The sequence below is a fragment of the Acanthopagrus latus genome, chromosome 3 (assembly GCF_904848185.1).
Source record: "Acanthopagrus latus isolate v.2019 chromosome 3, fAcaLat1.1, whole genome shotgun sequence".
In the NCBI taxonomy this organism is placed as follows: Eukaryota; Metazoa; Chordata; class Actinopteri; order Spariformes; family Sparidae; genus Acanthopagrus; species Acanthopagrus latus.
Window position 1 is genome coordinate 17,702,770 of NC_051041.1, and position 22,002 is coordinate 17,724,771.

The 22,002-nt window shown below is 42.8% G+C and overlaps 1 protein-coding gene across 2 annotated transcripts in view; it reads right to left on the reverse strand.

Annotated features, from left to right (window-relative positions):
- Window positions 1-22,002, reverse strand: part of kcnh8 (potassium voltage-gated channel, subfamily H (eag-related), member 8) — an 80,126-nt gene that overhangs the window by 36,683 nt on the left and 21,441 nt on the right. The window lies entirely within an intron of this gene.

The following is a 22,002-nucleotide window of genomic DNA, read 5'->3' on the forward strand; positions in this document are numbered from 1 at the left end:
GCAGCAGACATCCCACTCTGAAGTTTTTACAGGATTTGAGGAACATTTGTGATTGTGCATTTTCAACATTTAACAGAGTTTTTATTAGACTAATAAGTATGTATTAGCTAAGAGAGCCTGTTGAACATACTGTAGTGAACTAGCCGCTACATCTCCCAGCTGGCTGGCAAGAGACGGAAGACAGACAGTGTGTATTCACAAGCCACACGCTTTTAAAACATCAGATAATAAAAATGAAACCATTTTTTGGACCTCATCAGGAGGTTTCCTCTCTGTTTCACTGGATCAGTCTCATTAACCACCGCATCCAAAGATCTTCATCTCATGTAGATGGCGGCCAGTGTGGGCTGCAACATTTATCTCAATAAACTTCTGATTTATCTGCAAGCTGAAGAGCCATGGAATCCTCCTCCTCAAACTCATTTCCTGGAGTCAAGAAACTGACCCTGAATTAATAATACTTTTACTGAGAGGTGCAGTAACAGAGAGCTTGTGAGTTAAGGCGTAAAGTTGGTAGAGAATCAGTGGGGAATCTGCTGGAGTGATGACAGCGACAACAGAATATCACAGGACCAGCTGTTTATACCTGAATCCATCTATTACGGCACACAAACACACACATCCACATGAGCAAACACCCACAGTGCCAGTGCAGCGTAGAGCGATGCTGAGCTGTGCTGATAGACAGATAATGTTTACAGTACGCCGCCCATTACACCAGACAGGCTGCGGTTTGGCAGATTCTATAAGGTGCTCGTGTGGATGTGCGCCTGTGGATTTGTGCTGCAAGTTGATAAGCATTCAAACCTGCTCAAACTAGACCTGAAGTGGCATGACAGCACGTACAGACGGTACGTGTAGCATTAGCACATTATTCCCAGACATTAGTTTAATTACAGTAAATAAATGAGTCACAAACACACACATCGAGCCACACTCACAAACACACACACGCGCAACACGGCGTGAGCTTGTTTAGAACCGCCGCTTGAGACATCCTTCAAAGCGACGTGCTTGCGTTTCATAACAAAAATCAATTTTCTGCATCAATAATTCCCTTTCCCACCGTCCTCTATGTTTAATTGTTTCATGTTGTACGTCAGGCTGCTGACCTGGGAATACCACCGCGGAGGACCAAACCCTTGTACGTGCCGCTCCAGAGGAATGAGCAACATGTTCCTCGTTCATGATCCCATTCAGCGATCGACAATTGCTTCTGCACGCTTGCAAGGACTCGCTTAAAATTGTAATTCATGTAATTTTCTGGAATGTGGGACTTGTGCAACAAAGTTTTAAATCAGATTTGGGAACATTGAGGCTGTCGAGACTCTACATTTTCATAATTGTCAATGAAATGAAAGAACAAAAACCAACAACGTGTCGGTTCATCTCTCAAACTGTCTGGAGAAGGGTCATAAACACATGCTCTCATTACTTTTTAATAATCAGTAGTTCCATAAAACAGCTGGACGCAGTCGTGCTTAGGAACCGATGCTCAAGAGTAACGTTGTTAGGGAGTGTTATCAGAGGCTGGTTTGATGTTCCAGTGTGTATTTACAGCAGCAGGTCAGTTTACTAGTGTAGACTCACAATGAACTATGTTTGTCGTATTAAAGCAACACGTGCAAAGGGTTTGACTATTTCATGACACACTGTGTTTTTGTGTTTGTCCTTTTCTTCAGTTATATGAAGGTTCTTGATGTAAAAGGTCTTGAAATTTAAAAAGCCCAGTGAAGCGAGTCTCTCCCGCTCTTGAAATGCCTGAAACACCAGTAGTCTCTCTTATAATTCTGTGACTTTGTGACATCACACTGTCACCACGTCACACATTTGCATTATTTTTGACTGGCGCCTAGTTTGACACTTAAGAATTGATTTAGCAGAGCTGCTCTGTTGTTGTTAGCAATTCTGGGTCAGGTGTCTGTGAGCTGACCAATCAGAGAAGACTGAGTATTCAGTGGGCGGGGCCTTAAATAGACAGGAGCTAAAACAGAGCGTTTCAGACGGATGGGGAACTGTACGAGAAAACTGATGCAATGAATACCAAGAAAACATATTCTAGAAGTTACCAAAATAAAACAATGAAGCTGAAAATGAGAATATCCCCTTCAGTAGCTCTGGGACAAAGATTGTGATCTGTGGCTCACTGAAATAATATCAGACGTACAGACAATAACTGAGAGTGGGATACATTTGTACATCTGTTAAATGTATTAACAGAATATCTCCAGACGTATTCGTTAAAGAATCATTTCAGTTTAGAGCAGCTGTGTTCTCACAGTCAGAGAGGTTGTGATGAAGCGTAACAGGTAGATTATCCAACACTTCAACTAGCAATAACATTGAGAGTAGTCTCTCACTGCACAGTGAGACTGTGTGCAAATGTGAGGGATGTTTCTGGTGGACAGTTGGGTAATTATTTAACAGCTCCAGTTCATCCAAATCATTTGGCTTCTACCCTGGAGGTTTGTTTAAAATCTGTCTAATTGTCTCACCACTCCACTGTTTCTTGTCCCATCTGACTCCCTTGTAGCAACATCACCACATCTCAGCAATCAACACTGAACTCTTACAATCACTAACAGTAGTAATGATCACCAACTTGTGGTTAACTGAGATTAGGCTTTAACACTGTTATCGGATGAATAATACCCAGTGACGGTGACGCCCATTCATGAAAGAGAAAAACACCAAGAGAGTGTCATGTCAGCTGTACCGCTCTCTGCGTGGCCCGGACAGATGGTCTGAGCGGGTCTCAGCGTTGGGACCAGCTGTCAGACGCGAGGCCCCTCCGGCTCAGGGTAAGAAAGAGAGAGAGCGACAGGACGGCTCGTCTCTCAGGGAGCCTCGGCTCGGGCCTGCAGCCCGTCTGGTGGCAGCTCCAGATCACGAGAGGACGCCGCTGACAGACAACGAGTGTTTACAGAGAAACACACACTGTGCTGTGTTTGACTGAGGAGTACGTTGGCTGGGTAGAACTGACAGGTCTACTGTATATTATATATATACTGAGGGTACAATGTGTATGTTTAGAGAGACAAAGACATGGAGGAGAGGCGAGATGATGTTTGTTTACATCTTGTTTTGTGATGCAGGCGGGACCACATCTTAAATGAGCGCTGATGACATACATTTCTTTCTAAGTTTACTTTATGAACTCTTTCTTTGTCATTTAATCATTTCAGCAAAAAAGTTTGGAATAGAGTAGGATTATTGTTTTATTAAGGTTTTTATCTTGTTATACTTTGTTCTGCATCCTCTCTTTTTGTTCTACCTCTCTTTCTCCACCTGTCCTACTTTTCCTCTCACCTCACTTTCCTCCTCTGCGATGCAGCATCACAGCCTCCTCCTGGCCTCCACCCCATCCACCCTAATATTCCTACCTTTGCTTCCTTCTTTCCTTCCCTGCCTACCTTTACATTGCCTTTTCCTCTCTTTAACTCCCAGCTGTTATATGCCCCCTCCTGCCATTCTGGATCTCTCCGTCTAATTACTCTTCATCCCCTCTCTACCCTTGAAATTTCACCGGACCGTTCCTCTTTTCCCAGATCCATTTATTTCCTTCAATCTTTGTACGCGTTCACCTTCCTCCCCATCACCTCTGTGAGCGCATCATCTGACCCCTCCACCACTTCCCCCCCTTTCTCTTTTCTTTTGTTACTCCGGAGTGCCTCTCCTCTGTCTCAACCTCTTTATCACCTCCCGTTTCTCTACTGTATCCTTCTCTCCACTCTGAATTTTCTTTTGGCTAATTGCTCCAGTGTAGAAGCCCATAGATCATCTCCCCTCATGCTCACACTACTGCATGACAGCTGCTGGAGAAACCCCACAGGGACACGGAGAACAGGGGGAGCGAGAGGGGGGAAAGACTCAGACAAAACAATGGCAGGAGAGGAAAGAGAGCAGGGAAAGATGAAAGAGGGAAGAAGTGAGAGAGATGGCTACAGAGCCTTTTCATACAATAAAAGTCAGCGGAGGTGCCTTGTAATTGTTGGAGAATGAATGACTTGTAAAGCAATTGTGTGAGCTATTAATATAAACTTTCAAATGTAATTATACCATCAAAAGACCAGCGTCAGACAGCTGCTTCCTCCTCTCAAAACACTTTCCCTAAGTCGGTGTGGGGATATGCGCTTTTCCTCATCATCTGATCAAGAATTAACGAGAATTTCCCCACCAAAAAAAAAAAAGAAGACAATTCAACCAACGCTGAGGTTTTCCTTAAACGTATGATATGATAGTATCCAGTATGATAATGCAGGTAATGACTTTTATCTCTGAACACAGAGGCAGTAGGTGGCATTCTCTCTTCCACAAATGGAAAATTATTAGCTGTGCTGCCATTAAATTCAGCAGAAATATTCATGTAATATTCCTCAGTAAATAAATCCTAAAAACTGCAGTGGGCTGAAAGTTTCTCGCACCACCATCAAATGTTTCATTAATAAAATTAAATCTATCCTCATCTAGTAAACACAGACACAGATCTACAGACATTCATGGATCAATTATTGTCAAGTCAAACTTCTACTTTCCCCAAAAGAACCAATCATAATGTTTGTTTATAAAAACTCCCAGGTGGAAAAGCCACTGCATCAGCTGCTCTTAGACCGTCACGTGTGAACATCTCATCAATCTAAAATGCATGTTTGATGCTTTCATATGATAACAACATGTTCGCTAACATTACTGTGAAGAGCTAATTCACCTGTTGCAAAGCAGCACGATACATAAAACAGCCACAGCAGAAAAATCAGAGACGTCAGTGAAAAACACGACAGAATCAAACACGTTCACATCTCTATAAGTCGTCCTCTGGTATGGTCAGTACTTTGGTCGTTAGCCTCAGCTTTATTTTGTATGAAGTGGAAAACAACATGCTGAACTACTTTGGTGACAATGTTAAACATTACACCAGCTAAACGTTGTCATTGTGAGCATGTAATCCTGCTGATGTTAGTATTCTCCTCGAAACCCCCTGAGTGCAGCCTGACAGAGCTGATCGCCCGGCTGCAGAGTCGTCCTAACAACAGGGGTACCGGTTCAACAAACACTCGTATGGGTCATCTTTAAAAACAAAGACAAACAACCTGATTTGTGGTTCAGTTTGGAGGACTTGTTGGAATTTACTTTCCCTGCAGGTCAGTGCTACAAAAGGTGGGTCAGAGAAAAAAGCACAAATTGTACTCCTCTCCTAAATAAACTGATGGGTGGGGAAGAGATGAGTGTGTGTTTGTGTTACCTCGACCACAAACTTCATCTTGTGTCCCAGATCTGTGGTGTTGAACACACTCACAAATGCTCCGTATGCATATTCACCGGATCCTAGACATCCCTGTGACACCACCTGGAGTAGCCCCTGAGCTATTTACAGCACAACAACTCATATGATGGGTGAGCAAGCAAAAGGAAGCGATGGAGACGTAGAACAGGAGCAAGAGCGAGAGAGAGAGGAGGCAGAAGCCAACAGAGAGGCTCAGCAGGGAGAGAAAAAGATGGATGGCAAAGTAGGTGAGAAAGTGAAAGATGAGGGGGCTGAGGAGAGGAGAAAGGAGAAGAGAGGAGGAGGCTGAGAAATATACCGAAGCAGACAGATGAGGGTGGGAAGGGGACAGAGGGTGATAGGGTGATGTGAAAAAGTTGAAAGTGAGTGAGATGGAGCCGTGAGAGGGGGAATGATGAAAGATGGAGACGGAGAGTGGTAAAAATTGGCAGGGAAGTGGAGAGATGGATGGAAGGACCTCCTCACCTTTTTTGCCCGAATTCATGTGAGCCTCTGAGAAAGTGCAGCAGAGCCGCTGAATTACAACACCAACGTCACTGGAGCAAGGTTATTAAAGTTCACTAAAACTAAACACACAACTAAAAACTCTTTAGTCAACTGAAACAAAAGTCAAGACTAGATGAAAACTAACTGACACAATGATGGCTCAGTTGTCAGCTGGTCACTTGTGAGGATGCAACTAATGATTATTTTCATCAGACGATTTCTTTCTTGATTAATTGATTAGTTGTTTGAAATATTAAATGTTAAAAAATGTGAGAAAATAATGTTTCAGTGTTTCCCAAAGCCCAAGATGACGTCCTCAAACGTCCACAACAAGCCAAAGATATTCACTTTACTGCCATGGAGGAGTAAACAAACATTAACATATACACATTTAAGAACTGGTATCAGAAAAACTTATTCTTATCAAAACTGTCAAACCAATCAATCAGTTATCAAAGTAGTTAATGATCACATTAATAGTTGACAAGGTCTAGACTTATCACTGCAGCTCTCTCCACTAGCCTTAAAAAAGGAGTTTTATTTATTATTTTATTATTTATTTATTTATTATTTTATTTATTTTATTTGTATTGTTGTAGTTTTCTGAACTTCTTAATATTCTTAATCAATGTTCAACACCGGAGTCCTCCAGGGCTGCGTGCTCAGCCTCCACCTGTTCACACTGTACACCCAGACATCAGGAGAACTCTGCTGTGAAGCAACGCCACGCCGTCAGCCGCATTATAAACAGTGATGAGAGTTCATATTGTGAGGGAATCGACAGTCAGAAGTATCCACAGCCAGAGCTTCAGACTACAGAGCAGCTTCTTTTCTCAGGCTGTGAGACTCCTCAATGAATCCGCCACACTCCACTCTTCATAATTATTTAGTTTTTCTTTTATGTACCAGTTTCGTTTTACAGTCCTGGTGTTAAGCTTTAAATCTTGACCCTACGGCCCACATAGTTGTAATAAAAACAACTAAAACTACAAATAATCCCTAAATTAAAACTTTTTAGATAATGAAAAATAAAAAATAAATAAATAAACTGAAACATGAAAAGCCACTCTGAAACTAAACCCAGTTAACAACAAAAAGAAAACACCAAACTAACTGCTCTACAGTTGCCATAGCAACTGCTGACACACACCACACCGAGTGTACAGTGTGTCTCAGTGGATGCTGAATCTATCCAACACGTGGGATTATGAGATCAGTGTCACACACCAAAGTTCCTCCGCTGCATTAACAAATTGTACAAATTGTCAGAGTAAACGCACAATTAAAAAATGCACACACACGCACAGACTCACACAGCCCTGGAAACAGTGGTAATCCTCTCACACCGTGTAACTGAAGAGAGCAAATCATTAGACAGATCCACAGCCTTAATCACTTCAGTGGCTTTTTATCATCAAGTCCCTGAGGCGCTCAGCAGCTGAAACATTACACCGGTCATTACATTCCTGACATTTGCAGGCCCGCCTTCCTTTTTCTGTCTCGGTCAGTGTATCTCGCTCACCCTCCATCGTCTACTCGCCTCTCCACTTCCTCGAACTTTCTGTCACAGCCCCTCTGTCTTTCACACGAAACCCAATCCTCTCATTTGAAAAATTAATTGAGTCTAAAAATGGCCGACTTTGCCAAGACTTCGGCTGGTGAAACCCCCGTTTGTCGATCGTTTTGGACAGGCCATTAGAGATGGTGATTAGGAGAGGATTCTTGCTAATTAGGCGGTTTAACAAGGCAGAGCGTCCACGGTGACGGGGGAGGGTCTCATGCAGTCCCAGAAGTTTGGTGGAACAGCCGAGGTGCTCGCCTCTTTTAAGTGCACAGTGATAATCAAGTAGTGACCTCACGGCGAGGGCGGCGTCTGCCTGCTGAGTCTGCACTGATGACAGTGGCTGAACACTTTGTCAAAGCCTTGTTAGAGCCAGCGGACACTGCTGGGCCAAGTTAATTCAAAAACACTCATTTACATTTTCCACACTTAGCCGACGCCACCGGCTATATGTTGGTTTACAGTGAGTGAGCACATAGATGCTGAGGAACTTGTTTCTCATAACCAGACGTGTAACTGATGATGTTAGCAGAAACAGCCTCTTTCTGATGAAGACAAGTTAAAACGTGTTTTCCTGAGGCACATATGTGAATGTGGAGGAGCCACGCAGTCCTGAAGCACCATGTTAAAATCTTTGAGGGTAACCTGTGTGTTTGTTGTGCGACTGTGTTTGTGGGAAGCCAGACTGCTCAAGGGCTGCGGGAGATGAACCAGCACATGTGAAAAGTGTATTATGTCAGGGGAAATTCATGTAATAGGTGCGTGGATGAGCTCAGGATGCAGCATTATAGTTACTGAAAGGTTGTGTGTTGTCTTTGCTGCCACAGAAGAGATATTTAAAGTCTCTGTTCCGGCATTGTACCACAGCATCTTCCTGCATTCTTCTCAGCAGCATTGGTCCAGACTGTGAGAAGCCAGTTATCAGCTACAAACCACCAGGCTAAAGGAAATCAAAGCAGGAAAGAGAGCAGAAGTCTCCCAGCAAACGGTTTGGGGCTGCAGATCTGGAAATGTAACAGCTGCCATGACAGAATTAGGCCCAGAAGGTGGAGCGACACATAAGTTGTGCAGCAACAACCACCCTGTATGTATTTATTAAGTGGTTAAGATGACTGATTACAGAATGCTTCATTTTCTTTTAATAGTTAGCTCTTTTTTTAATCTTTTTTTCAATAATTAAGTTTGGAGAGATGACTTGAGATGGGGGATGAAGATGGAGGCTAGCTAGCAGGGTGCTCCAGGATGCCTTATTTACTGTTGTAAGAGTCTCCTTACAACATGATACCATCTAACTACATTTTCTACATTTTCAGTCCCAAGTCGGCATCATTGACCAGCAGACAGAGTTGGCGACTATCTGGTGAAGCATTTCGCTAAAGTGCCGGATATTTTTCCAAGGAGAAGGTGGAAAGGAGTGAGGAGGAGACTGATTATTGGTTTACATCTTGTTGCCATGGTCCTCACCAAAAAAATTGACTGTTTATGTTGTCTGTGTAAGCAGTTTAGTATGACCTATTTTGACATGTATTGTTAGGTGGCGACCTCTAGTGGCCGTTTCTATTTTGAGGGTAGCAAAGGAGGAAATCAGATGATGTAGTGGAAGAACGAGAAACAACGTGGTCATGACTGATCTTTCCGATTAGCTTCTTAGTCAGAGCTTAGGCAGGTCTGCAAGTAGTCTCTACGCCACCGAGCTATATGGGAGGTCGCTGGGGGAAATGTTTATGGCAGCTATATCCAGTGCTCGTCGGAACTAGTGTAAGTAGCTACACACATACTGATCACTTGAGGAAAGAGGATAAGCGTCCTTATTACTTTGGAAAACATCAGTTGTGGTCAGGTGACAGGACACACAAGAAGTCCATCATTCACACAGTGGATGGAAACTCAATCAATAGCTCCTCTGTAATCTACATTATTCCCTACGATGCAGCGCAGCTCCATCCTTTCTGTTTATCTTTTGCCTGGAAATAAAACAGTCTCAATACTAAGTAGGCTTTGGAGAAAATGAGACCAGCGGTGCTGATCCACTGACAGTAAGTGAGAGCCCCTCCACACCCTGCAGCACTACAGTCAATGATGATTGATTACTCCCTCACAGTCTCATAACTGCACTCATTACTTCTTTCACAGTCAGTCTCTGGCTGAGGGCAACATCAGACCTGCCTTCTCACCACTAATCATAATCAGATGGTAGAATAACACTGCACAATGTGTCTATTAAAGGAAATTAAACAGCTGCTGATGTTTTTGACACTGTGTGACTTGAGAAATTCTGACTAATCCCAATTTAATAATCCAGGTTATCTCAGCTTTAATAAATCCTTTTTGAAACATATGTGTGTCAGCATGCAGTCTGTGGTCTTTCATACCCAGTAATTAGCTCCCTGGGTCTTCCTGCAGGTCACGAGGTTGCTGGTGAGACTGAGCCCGGGGGGAAAGCAGCAGTATATGCTCTGTCTTCTCTGAGACAGCAGGAGCTGATAGCGACAACCTGCTCTATATTGTGTGCGATACACAGATGAGCTTTTAAACATTCACCTGGCAGCGAGAGGTAATCACGACGCTGGATCCCACAGCCACGTCTTAACATCTTAATTAGATGTGCTGCATTTAAAGAAAGTTAATCAGCGGAGAGGAAACTTCTATTTTACTACCCCTGTGCTCAGAGATGGAGACAGCCGGGCACACACACACACACACACACAAACACACACACACACACACACACACACACACACACACACACACTAATACACACTAATACACATAAAGTTATCTGACACAAACTAGCAAAGTGCTGAATGCTGCACACTTTTTCTTCCTCCACTGTGTCTTCATCTTTCTTTGCACACATCTCTCTCTCCCTCCCTTTCTCATTCATGTACACACTTTAACATATTGACTCAACACACACAGCCGTTCCAAGTCTTGGCATCAGTGATCGCGACAGTAATTACCTGCCTACTGGAGGAGGAACTGCTGTGTGTTCAGAGCTAGAAAACAGCTATCTTGAGGAACGGTGCAGGACTGGAAGCACCCGGTAAACAATTTACACAGCCCTCTGCTACAACTGCACCACCAAACCGTCTACTTAATTTGGCAGCTCAACTTGTTTTCCATCTCTCCAACAAAGGCCGGCATCGGTGATGAAGTCGAGTCAGCAAGTATTCTGGTGATGCAATGACTCCAGTCTGCAGTCCAGATATGCCCAACGAAACACAGGTCCAATTACCAAAGGAACTGAAAATCTAACCTCTACATTTATATTTCTAAACGTGCAAGAAGAAAACAAAGATTAAACTTTTGTTTTCAAAAGAAAGCAGCAGCAAAATGACAAAACAACATTTTTATGTATTAATATACAAGTTTACAGCTTAATACAACCTCTTTATGTTGCTCCTGAGGTGGTGACCTCTAGTGGCAATACTAATTATTACAGCAGCAAAGAGGGAAGTCAGGCAAAGTGGTGTAAAGAGGGTCTTCATACAGAGGAGGTCGTGGATGGATAGTTAATTCAAAGAAGCACCAAGTTTTCACCCGTGTTTCAAATGTGAAATCATTCATTTTTTTCTTATTAACGTGATCATGTAACGCCACATGTTACATGACTGAGGTAACATAAATAATGTAGGTATGTAGGTTCACAACTGAAGTTACAAAAGTAATGTAGTTATTTTAACCCAAACATTACTTTGTCCAAAACCTAACCAACTACTTTTAGTGCCTAAATCTAACCAACTAGTTTTAGTCCCTAAAACTAACCAAACTGCAGCTGTCAGAAGAAGATCCGGTTCACCTATTGCTGGTGTGCTGCACAGGTCGTGTTGTTTTCAGAGTGGTTCTGGTCACTGGCAATCAACCCAATCGGTCGTAAGTCAACTTGGAAAATTGTACTGGTATTTTTTGTTTATCTTTAAGTTCCAGTATAAAGACAGCTGGTTGTTGATTCTCATCTCGGGTCATCAGTCACTGATGCTTCTGACCCGAGCTGTCAGCCTAAATCGTCAGTATTTCATAGTATATATGATAACAAATTAATAATCATTAGTCACGTCTAATTATATGCATATGCTTCACATTACCAAGTGGCGACGTGTGATTGTAATGAGCAGCACAGCACTAAATACAGCTCCAGTGATGGGCAGGTGGTTGGATTAGTCAGCTGGATGGCACTCTGTTGTAGTGATGACAGAGGGTGTTACAGCACTTCCACAGAGTCATCTCAGTGCAGCGCTACAGACACATTCTGTTATTTTAGTTACAGTACGGGCAAACAGGAACACACCGATCCAAACGCTGTCATCACAGGTGTCTGTCAACCAAGAGGTCGGCAGCAGACACAGTCAAACACACACTGTTGGTCTTCTGAAGGGTCATGAACTGTGTTTCCTCTTCATCCAACAATCTGAGGATTTGTAAGGTTGCTAGTGTTCCAAACATGGAAATGATTCAAAGCCTTAAATATTTTATGTCTTCTCTCATCTTAGCAGCTTTTTTTAGCTCTTTATTGAATCTATGCTGAAAGTTGTGTGTTATAAGCTGTGTTTATAACCACTAGCTTATTCCGGGGACACCTCTGTTGATTTAAATAAGCCTGGGTCTGAATGTCTCTGTGTGGATGAGCACTAGCAAATCCCTTTTAAAGGCCCCCAGTAAGCATAAATCAACTTTTCTCTTAAGATAAATCACATCAATTTAGAGACTTGCCTACTTTCACTTTCATCCATTAATCACACCCTTTTTCCAGGTCCGACGTGCCTTCTCAAGCTTGGTATGACGTCAAAGGGGATCACATTGCAGTGAACCCAGCACTTCCCTTATATTTGCTCCCGGCCGGGCCATCAGACCCAATTTGTCCCGTCAAGCTCTGCTGCCTCTGGTCTGCCCCATCTCGCAGTTCAAATCCAATGTTAATTTCCTCTATCTCACAGCTCAAAGACAAGCCGCTTGGTGCTTTAGGCACCTCCAGTTCCCTTGGGTTGGAAAAGAGCTCCTGCACAGACGTTTGTTGCCACTCGACATATAGACTGTTCTCGAGCCTGCAGCAGTGCTCGACTAGTGGGTGTGGGGACTGAAAGGGGGGACGGAGGTTTGCAGTTATCATGGAGCCTAACTGAGCGCTGTAATAGTGGACAAAATGCCTCAGTGAGAGGGGTACGAGTGGAGGCAGGTTATGATTTTAACAATGAGAGGAAAGTATTGAGAGTGAGCTAAACACAGAAAAGAGGTTCCAGAGACATTTTCTGCAAGTCTTGAAATGCCAATAACACAAAAGGCAAAAACACTGTCTTCGTCTCAAAGGGCACGGTGTCGAAATCCAAACTCAGAATTTTAATATTTAATATTGATGAGGTAATAATACAAACTCAGGAATATTTATTTCTTCCGTAACTGAACTGAACCATGCTGATCTCAGAGGAAAAGAAGGTACAATACTGTTTGAAGCTGGAAAGGTGGCAGGGCCCGCCATATAGAAACAAAGTAAAAAAAAGGAAGAAATTGTGTTTTCCTTTAAGGTCAGTTTGTTGAGACATTGCCTTCTGATTACACTTTCTTCCTCAGAACTACATTGAGCACCTTTAACTCTATGAACTGAACTCTCAGGCTGTGGGCTGTGAAAACAAAACACTTGATGATGTAACATCGTCCTTCAGGAATCTGAGAATGGCTTTTTTCACTGTTCTCTGTTGTTTTACAGACCAATCGATACCGATAATCCTCGTTACTACTGCTTTGGCAACTGCCTGAAAGAAACAGCAGAGACTTGACATTTAAGCCACAGTTTTAAAACCGAGACGATGTTTGCCAAAGAGGACTAGATGTGACTCTGAATGAGCAGCAGCAGAGACGGGAGGGCGGTCAACTGTGGAACAAACTGCTGGATGTCCAAGAGAAACAGAGGCTGTTCATTGTGACAGAAAGAAGATAAGAGGCAGAGTTCAGACAAAACTTGTCGTTTGGAGATGCCTGTGTGCCTCAGCCTGGGGAAGACTTGCTGTAATGCCGCCGCTGACCAATTAATTTTGATAAATGCGACTGCTGGTCTCAGACCGGCTGCCAGAGAGCAGAGATAATAAAGGTTAAGCTCGGGGAAAAATGACCCGTGGACATTTAAAATAAAAAGTTGTATTCATCCAGGTGTGCCCACAAGTATCTGCATCACATACACGACCCCGGCTGCAGCCTGTGAGCGAGCCGTCCAGTCTGTGGTCCATCCAGCACAGCACAGGGCAGCTGGGAGTGTGTCGCTGTCTGCGGTGCGGGAGCGTTTCAGCACCGCGGACAGCGACACACTCGGTCTGTTAATTGCTGTGGGAGCCTCCGCTGCCTGCACGCCCGCCTCACCTGAAACCAGCTGGAGCCACCTGGAAGTCAAAGGAGATTCTGCAGCACCGCGGACCAGAAACCAAGAAGTCCCTTTGTTTAGTTGATTTTTTTTTTTTTTTTTTTTTTTTTTTACAGGTTTTGGGCTTAAATCTGTTCAAGGATCTCAATGACCTCCAAGCCCCTTACCACCAAAATGACCCAGCTTCAACCTGAAACTGTTAGAGCTGCTTAAAAGATTCATGTCATTAGAAAATAATTAAAATGCAAACTTACGGGTGCCATCAAAGCGTGTGGCTATAGTGTCCAGAAACGTGTTCTGTGGCGCTAATAATCCCTTCATCACAGGCATTTTCCCTGCTTGATATCGAAGTCCCCATCAAAGTTACTGAAGAGAAGGTGCAAGTCGTCCAAACGTGTGAGGAGCTCCCATTTAAGCCTGTGCGAGAACAAGGAGCTATCCGGTCAACTCAGCACAATGCGATCCCCACGGTCGCTGGAGAGGGAGCGCGGTGCGCGCACCCGCGCGCCTGGAGCTCTGTTGCGTGTGTAAACGACAAGAGAGGATGAAGTCCACAGGTGCAGTTCAGGTAACAGCCAGGGACGACCGTGAGAGAGCGAGGCTCCCTGTCAGCGGGGCCATTATTATGCCGCCGGATTCAATGATCGTCTCTCCACAGCGCGCAATGCTGGGAGCCATCAATCAGCCGAACTCCTGCGATCAGAGCGCAGATCAGGGAGTTTCTCAGTGTGGAGGCGCAGTGACGTCACAAGTCAGAGACACAACTTCTACTGACGCCCTCTGAGTCTTCTCTCAGAAACCAGCTCCTCTGTCTCAGCAACACAGGAAGTCTTTATTTCATTTCACTTTATAAAGGACACAACAGAACCATGGCTGCACACGCACAACTCAGCTGACGGGAATCCCGCTAGAAGCGCATGAAACACACTTCTGATATATACGATGGCTTTATCATATATATCATATATATATAGTATGGCTCAATATGTTACAGTCCACTCTGTATCGAATACAATCATTACATTAGTCTAACAGAACCTGTTCTACCTGTGTGTGGCTCTGTTGTGTTGTTCTACCTGTGTGTGGCTCTGTTGTGTTGTTCTACCTGTGTGTGGCTCTGTTGTGTTGTTCTACCTGTGTGTGGCTCTGTTGTGTTGTTCTACCTGTGTGTGACTCTGTTGTGTTGTTCTACCTGTGTGTGGCTCTGTTGTGTTGTTCTACCTGTGTGTGGCTCTGTTGTGTTGTTCTACCTGTGTGTGACTCTGTTGTGTTGTTGTACCTGTGTGTGACTCTGTTGTGTTGTTCTACCTGTGTGTGGCTCTGTTGTGTTGTTCTACCTGTGTGTGACTCTGTTGTGTTGTTCTACCTGTGTGTGGCTCTGTTGTGTTGTTCTACCTGTGTGTGGCTCTGTTGTGTTGTTCTACCTGTGTGTGACTCTGTTGTGTTGTTCTACCTGTGTGTGGCTCTGTTGTGTTGTTCTACCTGTGTGTGGCTCTGTTGTGTTGTTCTACCTGTGTGTGGCTCTGTTGTGTTGTTCTACCTGTGTGTGGCTCTGTTGTGTTGTTCTACCTGTGTGTGACTCTGTTGTGTTGTTGTACCTGTGTGTGGCTCTGTTGTGTTGTTCTACCTGTGTGTGACTCTGTTGTGTTGTTCTACCTGTGTGTGACTCTGTTGTGTTGTTCTACCTGTGTGTGGCTCTGTTGTGTTGTTCTACCTGTGTGTGACTCTGTTGTGTTGTTGTACCTGTGTGTGGCTCTGTTGTGTTGTTCTACCTGTGTGTGACTCTGTCTGGGCGCATGTACCTGTCAGCGGGTCACAGCCACAGAGAGAATGACAGAGAGAGTGTAGCGCCATCTGATGGTGAGATTAAGACATGACTGTATCGGCTGGAGTGCAAACAACTCGTGAGCGACTCCGAAGTGTTCAGCAGAATCATCAGCTGCACCACAGCGCCCTCATGTGGACAGCAGAGTGTCAAGCCGTGGACAGGTATCTGAGAAAAAGGTGTGTCTTTATCTTCGTGAATGCTCACAGAGCAGTGGAGCACATGCACGTAGATGAATCAAATATAAAATCAATAGTACATGTGATGAGTTGTGCCATCATGTAACTGTTAATTTTAACACTGTTATTTGCAGATTTAATCACTGTACTTTTAATTAAATGTTCAAAACCTCTTGATGTCTGACTGAAGTGTCCACATCAACAGTGAAACTGGGAAAAAAGTCTTTAAAGTTTTTGTCTTGCTGTGGTGATGAGCTCATAAAATATGTATTATTACACTTATTTCATGGCTTCCTAACTATGACCAACGACCCCAGAAATTTAGAGTCTGCGTTCTGATTTTACATTCAAACACTAACTACAATTCTGGTGTCTTCTTCAAGAGAAAATGAAGATCTAATTCTAATTCTTGAGAAAAGTCTTTGAGTATTCTTGTGTGAAGTTCAACCTGTATTTTTACAGTAATGGATGATGTATCTGATCCCTGTGATGCCTAAAGTTTTCTCTAAAATACAGCGAGACAGAGCATAGACAAGATAAAATTTACTTTTTAAAAGTTCTATTTCAGCTTTAACAGTATGGTGGCAGCAGATTTCATCATACTAACAGCCCAAACTGTCATTTTGATAGATAGATAGATAGATCGATAGATCGATAGATAGATAGATAGATAGATAGATAGATAGATAGATAGATAGATAGATCGATAGATCGATAGATAGATGGATAGATGGATAGATAGATAGATAGATAGATAGATAGATAGATAGATAGATAGATAGATAGATAGATAGATAGATAGATAGATAGATAGATAGAGTGTTATAGACGCTGTACAGATTATTGTAAAGCTCCTTGAGGAAAAAATATGCCTTCTAATTTTGGGCAACATAACTAAAATTGACTTTACTTGACCTTTTAGTGAAACTGACAGAAATGTAGATCTTTTTGTTTATTGCGTGTTTACCGACGGCAAGATACACCAGCTGGTTCATGAGCAGAGCCCCATTCGAAAAGGTGGGCGGCGCAATTCTGATGTAATGATGGAAATCATTTTGAAAACGAACACTTCAGAATTCTGCCTCCAGTGATCATAAAATCCCACTTCGCGAGCTCAAACTCTCCTCTGTAAACCCAGAAGTGGGATCACGCCCAAAGATTTTCAATTACAAGCCTTATGTTGCGATTACAAGACACCTCCAGCAGATAACAACAAACCTGGAGTACGTTCACAAACACAAACACACACACACACACACACACACACACACACACACACACACACACACACACACACACACACACACACACACACACACACACACATCGCAGGCAAAACATAACAGGCACAACCAATCTAGGTCAATCCCATTACCAACACTTCCACAGGACTAAACACCAAAAGTCAAGCACTGTGCCTCCGACTCTGATCCTCCACGGAGGTGAAGCAGCTGTTCCAGCCATTATGTCATTTAAACAAAGTGAGGTCATCAGGTGCTCAGAGGCTGACTGATGTGAATCACGTATCACCTCAGTGGCTTCAAACAGGCACACAGACTACATGTAGCCTACATGCACTCATACAGACACATAGGTGAGACGTGTGAATCACGTCCCTGAGGTGAGACGGTGTGCAACACGCAGATATACTTCCATAAAAGTGTCAGCTAATAAAATTAAAACAGACAGCCAACGCACAGTGATGCTTCACCTGAGTAATTAAGTGCTTAATGCATCATTTAAGCCTGATCACCGCGCCGAACACACATTGTGGGTGCGTGTGTGTGTGTGTGTGTGTGTCATCGTTAAGTTTGTAGCGAGGTGACAGTCGAGTCAAAGTGAGTCATTGTTGCTCACAGTGTTACCTCCCCACGAGCTTTATTAGACCTGCATAAATTAAACTCTTTTCACTCACATCTCCATTTAATGTTCGCTCGTCATTTAATTATCTTATTTCAGTTATTTTAACTCTCTGACTCAAACAGCTGATTGGGATCAGGGGAGACTTTCAGAGCTACTGTGAAACACTCTAAAGTGATTGATAGTCTAAAATCCACGGAGAGAAATAACCAGGACAGGTTAAAAAATCATCATCATCACATATTCATCCTTCTATCTGTTTAAAAACAAAATGACAGCATCACTCATCACAGAACAAAGGTAAAGGCTGCAGATACAAGAAGAGAGCTTGAATTCATAAAGACTAGACAGTCAAACTCAGACTGAACTTAATCTGTTGTTAAAACACAAACCAGGTAAGAACCTATAAAGGTGTTCGGCTCAGTACCGCTCAGTCCACAGTGCAGTGGACTACAGGAGCCCAAACAGGTCATAATAAAAGCATGGGTGGCTTTTTTAAGAAAGTTCATGTGGGGAAACACTTATTGTTGCTCTCAATCTAAATCAGTAAAACATGCTGGTATGCTGTTTAATATATCATGACTGCTTTCAAATGAAATGTTAGTGTCAGATATTACAGATGATCTTGTAGTTTAGATTGGTTCACTGCGACGTTCTGATTCTGACTGAAGGAAACTGAGAGAGATCATGTGACGAGCAGCATTTGTGCCCCCAGTGTGTGGAATTATTAACCACACCAAATATACCAAATCATTCTGACTGCATCCATTTTTAGACCGTCGCGGTGGCGCTGGCTGTAGTTTTTAATGCTTCTCTCTGCCAGTTGTTCTCAGGCCTGGTTCACACTTTCATGGTTATTTTTTTAAATGATATTTTTTTTTCAAGAAAAACAAAACTACCTCTGTCCTGATGAGTGTTTCATAAAATAATCTCCATCCATCACATGTCTGTTTACATACACTGGGTGTGCCTGTGCTGGTGTCAACAGGAAGCAGATTGTTAACTCTGTGGTTGGTTGTTTAGTTACAGAAAATAAAATGTATGAGGCAGGAAATGTGACTGTTCCTCACTAAACCCCCTCAACGATGCTATTTTCATTAAAACATAATCAATAGTAGTTTTTGTCTCTTTTCAATCGTTGTGTCTTTTTGAATATAGAAACTGTAACATCCATTCTGTCTGTGTGTGTCAGTTTCTGCACATCAAGACCTGAACACTGAAAACAGTTTCTGAACATCTTCATCCTGTTTGTGTGTGTACAAACGGCCATAACACAGAGAAAGATGAGAAGAAATGCCTGCGTACACGTGTCAGGACCAGCTTTTTTTATACTACCACTAGGAATCGCCAGTGGAACCTCTAAATTGTGCACATACAAGCTTTAACATACGATACAATCATGAGTATCAATCATACCTGGTAAATTACCCAGCAAAGAAATGTTCACGCACAGTTTCAAGAAGTGTGATGATGTTGGTTTTAAGCCACAGGCTTTATGAATCTGATTGCGTATTAACGATGTTTTGCTCTGCTGTTTCCACTCGTCCGTCTCTCTGCCTTCTTTGCTTTCATTATAAACATTGCTGGTTAAACTCTAATCTAATCTGGCCTCGTGCCTGTATAACATACAGTCATGCATTTACACTTTAAGGCTCCCTCACTGCGTTGCAAAGGCTACACTGTGCCGACATCTTACCTCAATGGTTTTTACGATGCCCTCGAGTGCTATCTAAGAAGTGGGCATGGCTGTTCAAAGATATGGCCATAAGTTAATTTTACATACATACTTTGACAAAGCTAATAGCCCGTACTGTATGCGCAGAGTGTACACAGCCACAGTCACGCACACACACAGTCATACTATAGTCAGCACCACACTGCACAAGCCTCTCTAATAAAAGCTATAAAGAAAGGTCATATGACATATCAGGCCCTTCCAACCCAATGCTTCCATCTTCTGTCTTCAGTCTATTATTCTGTCTTCTCATCCAAAAGTACAGAACATGTCTTTCTTCTTCCCACAAAGAAACTCATCATCTTTTCAAAGAGGCTGCATCTCACACCTGATCCTGAGCTCATAATCTCCTCTGAAATCTGGAGGTCCCTGCACTCAAACTTGAACCTCTTTTGTCAGAGACCATCTGAGTTGTACACCAAAACCACCTTAACCCGAGGCTATGTTACTGAAGGATACCTGCAGCTGCACATTTCCAGGCCGAGGAGCCTGTACACAACAAACCCTGGATCAGGAGAAACCTGAGGAGAGACAGCTGCCAACACACTCTGGCACAGTGTGAGTGACGGTGTTATTGTACGGATATGTTACACGTCTGTACGGACAAAGTTTCTGGGTTAGGGTGTTTCAAGACAAAGTACTCAGAGTAAACAAAGTAAAAATACTCTATTACAAGTAAAACTCCTGCATTTAAGTAAAAAGACATTTAATCAGTAAAATCTATGTGACTGATATTGTATGTTATCATAGATGACAATAACATATGATGACATAATTAGATTACTAATATCAATGCATCAAGACACAGGAAGCAGTTCACAGTTGTAGTTGTTCTGAACTGAAGTAGCTGAAGTAACTCTCATTCATGGGGAGTAAAAAACAAACAGTGTAAATCTTTTTGTGGCTCCAGAGGAAGCTGCACGTAATCTCACAAAGTCCCTCCAGTGATGTCACTCAGTGGATAAATTGCATTGTGGGTCATGTGCTGCAGAACCAGAGATATCTTTTGTTTGATTCCACACATTCTTCTTCCTTTTCAAAGGTGGCACCTACATTACCCACAATGCAATTTAGCCATTAAGTGACATAACTGGAGATCATTTATCAGGTTACGTGCAGCTTCCTCTGGAGCCACAAAAAGATTTACACTACACACTATCGCCAATACACTTTAATGTGTTAAATTGGTGGAGTTACCCTTTAACAAACAGGTCAGTAGTTTAGTCCAGCTGTTCTCAGACCAGGGGTTGGCCCCTCCTCTCTCATCTCTGCTTATTTTGTGATATTAATATAACTAATATAATATAAAATTGTATCTTTCGTGGCCTTAGAGGAGAAGTCCCCCTGGTGTAGGCGCCACTCCCACAACACAGCTGGACTCATTATGGACCATTTAAAAACAAATCAAAATCAAAATCAATACAGACGACCAGATACATTCTTACTCCACACTTTCATAACCTGACTCCTACATTACCCACAATGCACCTTAACAACTAAGTGAAATCACTGGAGGTAATTTGTCTGATTACATGCGGCTTCCTCTGGAGCCACAAACGTTTGCAGCGTTTCTCCCCAAGACCTGTAAGCATACTTGTGTAAATATGTTAAATTGGTGGCGTTACCCTTTAACAACCAGGTCAGTGGTTTAGTCTGATGGTTCACAACTCAGTGGTCGACTCTACTGCTCTCTTTCCCTTTGCTTTTTTGCGATTGTTGGATCATAATAAGATCTTCTTCAGAATCAGAATCAGAATTGCTTTTATAAGTTCACACAAACGAGGGATTAGCTGTGGTCTGTAGGTGCAAAACAACAAACAACACTAAAAGTACTTAAATGACATAATAAATCTGTGAAACATTTATAAACTATGAACTAGAATTAACTTTATTCATCAAATAAATGTTGTGAAGTAAAACGTAAAACATGTTCTCAATAGTTTTGTGCAATATAAAATGGAAATCTCTGAACTTGAGTTCTGTAAATGGTCTTTATATCTTTTCACCGCTGCACGAGCAGATACAGCTGACAGATGATTTGGGTAACAGTGTTATGGCAAAGGATGTGTGTGTGTCTCCGCTTGTGCGTGTCTGTGAGTGTTTTGTATAACGCTGTGTGTATCAGATTGTGTGCATCTGAGAAACAGAGATGTGCAGCACTGATGGTTGGCAATCCATTTCCCCTTTAATGCGCCAACATGATGCCTCCACCCATCTAATGGCAGCAGGCTCACTAACCATATCATGAGTTTATAATAACCACATCACATCCATGGTGAATGAGGTGGAATGAAAATCTAACCTAATTTGGAGAGATACACGACTGTGTGAGTAGTAGGGTGTCCCCTGAGATGAGGCTGCGATTGAGGGAGCCGTGTGCTGCACTGGTAGCATGCTCTGTGAGCGTGTAATGGTCTTAATTATCATTTAGCATGCCAGCCTCATTGACGACGTATCAAGCCAGTGATAAAATAGTGGAGCAGAGGGTGACAGAGGGAGAGAAATGTGAAGAGCTCAACACTTAAAGGCACAAGCACACACAAAACAGTCGCAGATATCTCTTAAACACATACATACACAAAACAGTGAAGTTACACGGCAGCAGAGCCAGAGGTGTAATCAGACTGATGCTCACACACACGTTTCCACCCAGCTGAGTGACATCTCTCTCTCCCTGAATTAGTCACGATGAATGATGTGTAACCAGCCATGACTCGTTCTGG